This window comes from Mus pahari, chromosome 2 (genome assembly GCF_900095145.1).
Source record: "Mus pahari chromosome 2, PAHARI_EIJ_v1.1, whole genome shotgun sequence".
NCBI lineage: Eukaryota > Metazoa > Chordata > Mammalia > Rodentia > Muridae > Mus > Mus pahari.
Window position 1 is genome coordinate 3,874,870 of NC_034591.1, and position 9,538 is coordinate 3,884,407.

General features: G+C 36.6%; 1 non-coding gene and 1 pseudogene across 1 annotated transcript; one reads left to right on the forward strand and one right to left on the reverse strand.

Moving 5' to 3' along the window:
• Nucleotides 1–2,547: 2,547 nt before the first annotated feature.
• LOC110317411 lies at nucleotides 2,548–3,558 on the reverse strand (annotated as a pseudogene).
• Nucleotides 3,559–8,816: 5,258 nt separating this feature from the next.
• Nucleotides 8,817–8,923, forward strand: LOC115063428. Its single transcript, XR_003843307.1, has one exon. It is a non-coding gene; the product is annotated as a U6 spliceosomal RNA (small nuclear RNA).
• Nucleotides 8,924–9,538: the final 615 nt, after the last annotated feature.

Genomic DNA, 9,538 nt, shown 5'->3' on the forward strand with positions numbered 1-9,538 from the left:
AAACTTTATATGACCCAGCACAAGGGAAGGCCTGGCCCAAGTAGTGGGAGTAGGTGGGTAGAGGAGCAGGGGTGGGGGATCTATAGGAAACTTTTGGGATTGCATTTGAAATGTAAATAAAGAAAATAAAAAAAAGTGAAAAAAACATCTATCCTAAAAAAAAAAAATAGAAAATTACTATTATGCACTCCTAGAGGTTAAACTGATCTAGATAATTTTAAGCTTTCCTAGAGGCTTATCTTTTGAGATATTCTTAATTTATTCAAGTAAATAGTCAATATTAGCTATAACAGAGTATAAGGCATGCAAATCTAAACTGACATATAACAGAAATATAACTGACAGAACATAGAAAGTAAAACACTATAAGTACATTTAAAAGCTTACTACTACATTAAAGTATTAATCAATCTTGTTTTTAAGTGAGAACATATAGCAGTTTTTAAAGATATCACACACAAAAATACAAACAGCAAAACAGTTTATTGTTTGAAGACTAGAAGATGATGAAAGCTCAAAGAAGATGAGAATTCAACTATTACATTAGAATATTATGCTAAAATATTAAAAGATATAGCAGGAACATAATAGTAGAACAACAATAACAGCTACAAAGAAAAAGCAGAAGCAAATAATATAGTTAAATAATAATCTCAAAGTCAATACTTTGAGGAGTCTACTAAACATCAAGAGGTAGAATGTGACAATTACAAGGTTGTTATTTCAGAAATGATCTAAAGAATAGAGCAGGACCAACTATAGATTAGGTATAACAGAGATGCCTTAAAGTAACAATGAAGGAAGGCTGAAGGTTGAGAGATAGAAAAAAAATATGCAGTACAAAGAGTGAGGGAAAAAAGTTGATAGCTTGTATGTACAAGCTAAAGAGGATTCCCAAAGTTAAAAATCAGTTCATAAAAATTGGATGACCAGCTCATCAATAAGGTGCAACAACCATCAATATGTTTCATGTAATGATATAGCTTCAAAGTAAATGAAGCCAAAAACTCTGGGACTCCAGAGAGAAACCTGAGATTGCATAATCATAGTAGTACATTTACCATCCTTTTCCAATACTGATAGCATAATAAAAGTGAGTCATAGTTGGTTTGTAAAAACACTGTTCAGCAAGTTAACATGACTGCTATGTATAAATTGCTATACTTTGCACAGTGAAATACCACTCATTTAAATTATAGAGAGTATTTGTTGAGATAGATTCTCTTCTCTGTCATAAAACAAATCTAAAATTTTGCAAAATAATGGGCTATTGTTATAGGAGCTAAGATAGCTTAATACAGCCATTAGCAGCTTTCTGACTTTGAACACTTTATATCCTACTTCAAATAGTCTTAAAGACATCAGTACAGTGTAATACCCAAGTTTGTTTTGAGTATTGGAAGATAACAAAACTGATACACCTAGCTATTGTCTTAAATTCTTGCCTAGAACATATCTATTAAATTGTTGAAACTAAAATCTGTTTTGCTTCTTCCAAATGTCTAAAAACAATTGAGAAACATACTTTTTGTAAGCAGTAAGAAGCATGCTGAGTAGTAAGCCAGGTCATCTTGGATTATATTTTTATAACGCAATACAGATGTCTGGAGACCAGGGCGATGCCTGAAAGGGGAATGACATTTGCTGCAGAGCCTGAAGACATAGATTTGATTCCAAAGACACACATGGTAGAAGGAATGGATTCCTACAAGTTGCCCTGACCTATCCCTAACACCCAGCATCCAAGATGTAAACATACACACACACACACACACACACACACACACACACACACACACACTTAATACCACATTTAAAGTTTATTTAAAAAGTCTCTTTTATCTATTTCTCAGCTAAGGTATCTTGCAAAGAAAATGTTATTATTGGTCACATCTGTTGTAGAAGCCAATGAAAGAGAACATATTCAAGATTAAAAGCGGAAGGTCCTAATGGCTGGACAGAAGCCAGTCTTAGGTTAACAGAAAAAGTATGCAGCCAGCAGTCTTTAATGTGTATAAACCAGAAGCAAAATTACTGTAAAATATATCTAAGTTGTAGAATTAGAGTTAGCTCTGATTACTTGCTGATGCAAAGTATGGGAATTAGAGGCAACAACTAATACAAGTACTCTCACAGTACAAAATGTAATATTTAGGAATTTCTTGGGAGAGTTCAAGAGATTGCTTAGTGGTGAAGAGTACTAGCTGCTTTTGCAGAGGATAAGAGTTCAATTTCCAGTCTCCTTCTGGTGACTCACAATCATGTATAATTCAAATTTCAAGGAGTTTAACACTTTTTGACTTCTATTGGTAGGTATTGCATGCTTAAGGTACACAGACATAAATATAGGCAAAACTACCTTTACAAAATAATTATTTAATATAGAATAGAATATTGCAAATACAAGGAGGGGAGAGACACAGAGAGAGGGGGTGAGAAGCAGAGACATGAGATACACACAAGATGGATGAGCAAAAAGTAAACCAAAGTTCTTTTCTTTTCTTTTCTTTTCTTTTCTTTTTCCCCACGGGTTCCTGTCTCCTTTAATCAGCTAAACATCTTGTGCAGTCCCCGAGCCAGCCCTGCATCCTGTTTCCTCCCCTGAATGACCACCTTCCCCAGCACGGTTTTTGAGATCTGCTGCTAGAACTTTCTTGAGATCAGCAGTGGCTTTTTCCAATTCCCTGAGGTCAGCCTGAGCAACCCCCCCTTCGGTATAAGGTCTTTAAATGGCCAGGCTCCGGCTCCAGCTCTCGGTCACAGCTCTGGGCTGCCAACTGGGGGTGTCCTGGCAGCAACTGGCAGGCAGCCAGATTGGCATAAAGGATAGTTCGTTCGGGCGGACCGGGTGGTGGCAACATCAGCAGCAGTCGGAGAGCCCATCCATAGCATCGGGCAGCCCCTTGAGGGTTCCCAGCTCAAAACAGTTCTGTACCCCTTTTGTGTTCTTCTTTGGCTAGAGCCTCCTTCTCCATAGCCTCCATCTCCCAGGAGTCCTGGCCATTGGTGAAGGAATCCAGTCTGAGTTTAGCAAGAGGTGCAGAGGATCCAGGAAGGTGAATCTTTGCTTCCTCACCTTGACACATAGACTGCAGGCATTTTTCCGTGAGTTCCCCCCAATATTTTTTCCCTCCATTGCCTTATGCCTATGGTTAGTTTGGTCTAGCCCTCTGGCATCCCAGATCCAAAAGGAAATCCCAAAGCCAACACTTGGCATTTGGAGCCTAGCTTAGGTTTGTCTAAGCCATGGCCAGGGACTATGATCTTCTTTACAAAACTCCCATCAAGACAGTACCAAAGATCGGAAGCTTGGAGGTGCTGTGTCATCTCATTGGTTGAGACTTGAAATTTATCAGTCACCTTCAAATCCAGCCACAGGGTGTTTAATCTCTTGAGTCTCTACAATTTGATTGGCTGGATCTGGTCTCACTCCCACCTCCAGGGCTTCAGGGAGAAGACGTGGGGAGCGCTGCCTAAACAGAATGACTGCATTTAGCTTTCATTGAGCTTTCACTTCCCGCTGCTGAGGCCCATTGGGCTGATAGGTGAGGTCTCCATTGGATCTCCTGATCCCTTCCACAGCAGGTAAGGTAAAGGAAGGAACAGTTTAGTCTGGAAAGTGATGGGTCAAGTGTAGTTCAGACCTGAGAGGTCAAGGAGCATAGCAGGACGACCTAAGTCACAATTGTTGCATTGAGTATGGTGTTGAGGCCTGGAAGAGCAGCCTGGGAGCAGATGAGAGTCTCCAAAGTTATTTTCTAAAAGGCAGTATCAGTTTATTTGACTGGACCGATGATTTGGTGGTTAAGAGCTTCTGATTGCTCTTCCAAAGGAGAGGGTTCGGTTCCCAGCACCTACATGAAAACTCACAGCCATCTGTAGCTCAAGTCCCAGGGGATCCAGCTTCCTTTTCTGACCTTCATGGTCACTGCAAAACATATGGCTCACACATAAATATTCAGATAAAATACCAATTCCTATGCATGAGTAAAACAAAGAAATAAATGAAAAATTATAGTTAACACCAATAAAAATTTAACATTATTGTACACGAAATAAAGTAACATTACTGATGCAATAAAGAACTCTATAAAATGCATAGTGTGTTTCATGCTAATATATGCACTACCAAATATTTAAGAATAGATTATTTTATTCCTAAATACATGCCTTCTTGACTATTATTTTTACATTTCTAGAAATTTTCCCAAGATAGGAAATTGAGTCTCAAAAATACATCTGAACAGCTCTGCCTTTCTTGACAACTTATATCGAAAACATATGTAGAATTCTTAATTTCAGAGTCATAAAGAGCAAAATATTGATCTTTCTGAGGGGGGCCACAAAAGGCAACTGTACTTCCAAAATTAGTATTGTCAACACAATGTCCTTTTTTCTATTCCAATGTAGTATGTGATATTTTCTATTTAGAAAATTACAGGACATTTCACATCAATTGAAAAGACACTAATGCTTTCACAACAGCCAAACTTTCCTGATGTCTCTGAAATGTATACTGATTTTGTAAGGCCAACTTTACTAGGAAAAGCATAATTATATGACATACATATGATCTCTAAAAGACTTAGTGAAAGCATGTAGGTCAATTTGTTCAACTTTGATCTCCACATAGGTCAAATTTCATTCCCAATTGTTTAAAAAGTGCAGGTGACATTACTACCTGATTTGTTTGTATAATGTACTTTAGGTATGTCACAGGCTTCACTTGTGACTTAGAGGAAATCAATACCTATGTTTTTTTTTTCTAATGTACCTGGTTTAGCTATTCAAGTGGAAAATTCTACCATACATAGCTTTTGTATACATATAACTGTAAAATTATTCCCTAGTAGTTACAGAACAGAGGTTTTATATGCTATAATCTTTAAAAGAATACTTGTTCATATATGCATAGTATAACTGCTATATGCTAATAACAGAAAATTATCATAGAAAACAATATCTAATGAGTTATCATCCAGTGTGATTTTATGAAGGCTAGATGTAGAATTATATTTTTTAAAAATGGTATTAGGAATACAAACAGATGTCAATATGACCATGTGATATTGCTGTATATCACCTGTTAAGCAATTAAATATAATTTTCAAACATGTACTCGATTTTTGTATGAGCTCTAAAACCCATAAAGAAAATCACTTGAATTCTAGACATGGCTGCTGAAACATTTTATATATATAATACCAGGAGTCCACTCTGGAACAAAGTAACAATATATTAGGTAGCTGTGCATGAGGATAAACAGCAAGCAACTTAAGGAGCAGGGTCAGTAAGACTCAGAGTTTCTCCACAAACTGAAGTGCCACTCACAGGGCAGAGGGCTGGGTGAGATTTTCAGTAAATTCATACCCATTTTAAATAGATTTATAAACATTTTCCTTTGGGGCAACATAGTAACAATGTTATGGTTTGGAACTGAAATGGTTGTCATAAACCACCTTCTAAAGGCTTGCTCACCAGTTTAAGGCATTTTAGAAACACAGTAAAGCCTAAGAATTTCATGAATTCATTGTTATAATAGCTGAGTAGTACTCCATTGTGTAAATGTACCACATTTTCTGTATCCATTCATCTGTTGAAGGACATTTGGGTTCTTTCAAGGTCCTGGCTATTATAAATATTGCTGCTACGAAATAGTGGAACATGTGTCCTTGTTATATGTTTGAGAATCTTTTGGGTATATGGCCAGGAGTGGTATAGCTGGGTCCTCAGGTAATACTATGATCCAATTTTCTGAGGAACCACCACACTGATTTCCACAGAGGGTTATACCACCTTGCAGTCCCTCCAACAATGGAGGAGTGTTCCTCTTTCTCCACATCCTCCCCAACATCTGCTGTCACCCGAGTTTTTGAACTTAAACATTCTGACTTGTGTGAGGTAGAATTTCATGACTGTTTTAATTTGCATTTCCCTGATGACTAAGGATTTTGAACATTTCTTTAGGTGCTTCTCGGCCATCCAATATTCCTTAGTTGAGAATTCTTTGTTTAGCTCTGTAACTCATTATTAATAGAGTTATTTGAGTCTATGAAGTCTATCTTCCTGAGTTCTTTGTATATCTTGGATATTAGCCCTCTATCAGATGTATGATTGGTAAAGATCTTTTTCCAATCTGTTGGTTGCCATTTTGTCCTATTGACAGTGTCCTTAAAATATCATCCTGACTGAGTTAACCCAATAACAAAAGAACACACATAGTATGCACTCAGTGATAAATGGATATTAGCCCAAAAGCTCAGAATACTCAAGATACAATTCACAGACAACATGAAGCTCAAGAAGAAGGGAGAGCAAAGTGTGCATGCTTCAGTCCTTCTTAGAAAGGGGAACAAAATACTCATGGGAGCAAATACAGAGACAAAGAGTGGAGCAGAGACTGAAGGAAAGGCCATCCAGAGACTTTCTCACCTGGGGATCCACCCCAAATGAAGTCACCAAACCCAGACACTATTGTGAATGCCAACAAGTGCTTGCCAAAAGTAGCCTTATATATCTGTCTCCTGAAAGAAACATTGAGACTGTGTTCTTTTTTCTTTCTCTGCATCCAAGAGTCATGAGGTCACTAAGACTACAATATTGATCACTATGACCCCAGCCAGGGTTGCCACAAGCACAGAAACAATGGAGCTAAATAGGGATGGACTCAAATCTCTGTAAAACCTTTCCTCCTTTTAAGGTGCTTATCTCAAGGCAGTTGTCACCATGAGGGAGAACTAGTAATCACACAAACTTTTACAACTGCAATTTAGAACTTGGAAGAAGGAGAGAAGAAGGGGTTAAATACTTGTCCAACTCTACACATGCTTGAGCAGTTATACACTGAAAGTGTAACCTATGCAAGAGAAAAATCTACAGCCTTCAAGAGTCTGAAATATACCTGATGTGGTTGTAATTGTAGCTTCATGCTGAGCTTCCATTTTGTGCTTCTTGTAGGATGATTTATAAAAGAGAAACACCAAATGCATTTCAGCCTCCAGATTTTCTTAAGAGCAAAACCACTGGAAATGTATGTTTCAACAGTAAACATGATACTTTTTTCTCGTATTCCTACTGCTTTTGTTTTGAAGGGGAAAAAGCCACTCATTTGTACAACAGACAAACACTTAAGCGAAGGGAAATGCTTAGATTTTCTTTCCATGATTTCCTTCAAGTGGCATTAAGTATATAATTACTCAAAACACTCACATGTTCCAGAAAATGTCCTTTAGTATTTTTCAAAGCAGTTTGTATAGTATTTGAGATTTCAAAACTGAAAGCTTTCTAAAGACAACCACCAATATAGTGGTTTGCCTGTAATGAACAACTTAGATTTTGAACTGTGATGCTTGGACATGTATAACTCTGTTTTCATTGCTTTATTTCACCAGATTTTCAAAAGAAACAGAAGTATCTGGTTAAGAAATGGAAGGTAAAGAAGAACATTCCTAGGACAGTAGCTTGCCTGCTAATGATTACATCATTTTAGGCATAAAGCCTAAAGATTGTGTCTACTCTACTCTGTTCACCAGCTTTCCATTTTCTATGTCTTGCTTTTATTGATACCTTAAATATTTTAATATTACATTTCTTTCTTTACTTGTATAGAGAGTCTATATATACCATAGCATGTATTTGGAAACAAATCCCAACTTGCATGAGTCAGTTCTTTCCTTCAATCATGCAAGTTCTGTTGATTGAACACAAAAGTGTGCCAGACATGATGATAGGCATTGTTACCCAGTGAGTCATCTTGACAAATCTATATTTTTAACCTAGATATTTTATAGATTATTTCTTTAACTGACTTGGCAAATGGCAATATAAAGGTGGAAATCTATTGACGGTTATCAAAGATAAATCATTTTTATAATAGTATAAAATAGAAGCAGGTATTTGTTTTGTAATTGGGATTAGTAACTCATATTGCCTCAGTAGATAGAAAATGGTGTGTGTGTGTGTGTGTGTGTGTGTGTGTGTGTGTGTGTGTAATTCCAAGGCTTGGTATATAACTTTACTTCTTTAAAATATTGTCACCATCTTCTCATCTCAATTAATGTTTCCATCTTTAAAAAGTCATTGTAACTAATTCCTACTGGAAAATATATTACATGCAAAACCGGTAGAAATATGACTGGCATTTTACACTCCAATAGCGGAATTCGACTGATCTACATATCAGATTATAGCCACAACTTAGTATTTTTAGATATCTAAAACCCATAAGCAGCCTCAGTGTTATATAAATACCAACTCAGTGTATTCAAACACATCAGGAATCTTTATGAGTGTATCTCGATAAAGACAGAAAGACTATTATCTATATTTTTAGTACTGCGGAAAAATTCCATTTTATTCTGATTGTTGAATTTCATAGGGAACATTCTATTTCTCTTTAGGAAAATTCATGTTCTCCTCATGTCTTGGGTGTTCTTCAAGATGGCAAAGATGCATAAACTATGTGGCACTGGACCATGACTTAGTCATTTCAGAACTATAAAGTGCTTGCATACTTAAAGAAAGAGGATGGTATCATCAATTGATGCCAGAATTATGCTTTGTAATTGTAATGATACTGCTTATTATCAAAACAAGGGCCTAATTTTTTTGTTTCATTTTACACCAGTTTAGTACATCAGACACAGAATTTTCACGCCCACTCTCATATCTAGTCCTAAAATTCAATCAGAAGGCTAGAGAGCTTTCTATCTGTGATGGGTTCTTTTATTGACCATAAAGATAATAAGCAAAATAAGACTAGAAATGGACATTTTATTTACATGAATGAATCATGAGAAGGAATAAAAACCTAACCTGTGCTCGATTCGACAGCACATATATTAAAATTGGAACAATACAGAGAAGATTAGCATGGCCTCTGAACAAGGATGACATGCAAATTTGTGAAGGGTTTCATATTTTTACAAGCAATGGAACAGAGAATCTCGGGTCCAGAAGATTCCATAGGGAACATGGACACAACAATCAAAGAAAATGGAAAATGCAAAAAGATCCTGACTCAAAATATCCAGGAAATCCAGGACACAATGAGAAGACCAAACCTACAGATAATAGGAGTAGATGAGAATGAAGTTTTTCAAATTAAAGGGCCAGGAAATATCTTCAACAAAATTATAGAAGAAAACATCCCAAATCTAAAGAAAGAGATGCTCATGAACATACAAGAAACCTACAGAACTCCAAATAGACTGAACCAGAAAACAAATTCCTCCTGACACATAATAATCAGAATATCAAATGCACAAGTTAAAGAAAGAATATTAAAAGCAGTGACAGAAAGAGGTCAAGTAACATATAAAGGCGGGCCTATTAGAATTACTCCAGGCTTCTCACCAGAGACAATGAAAGCCAGAAGATCCTGGACAGATGTTATACAGCCACTAAGAGAAGACAAATGCCAGCCCAGGCTACTATACCCAGCTAAACTCTCAATTACCATAGATGGAGAAACCAAGGTATTCCATGACAAAACCAAATTCACACAATATCTTTCCACGAATCCAGCCCTTCAAAGGAT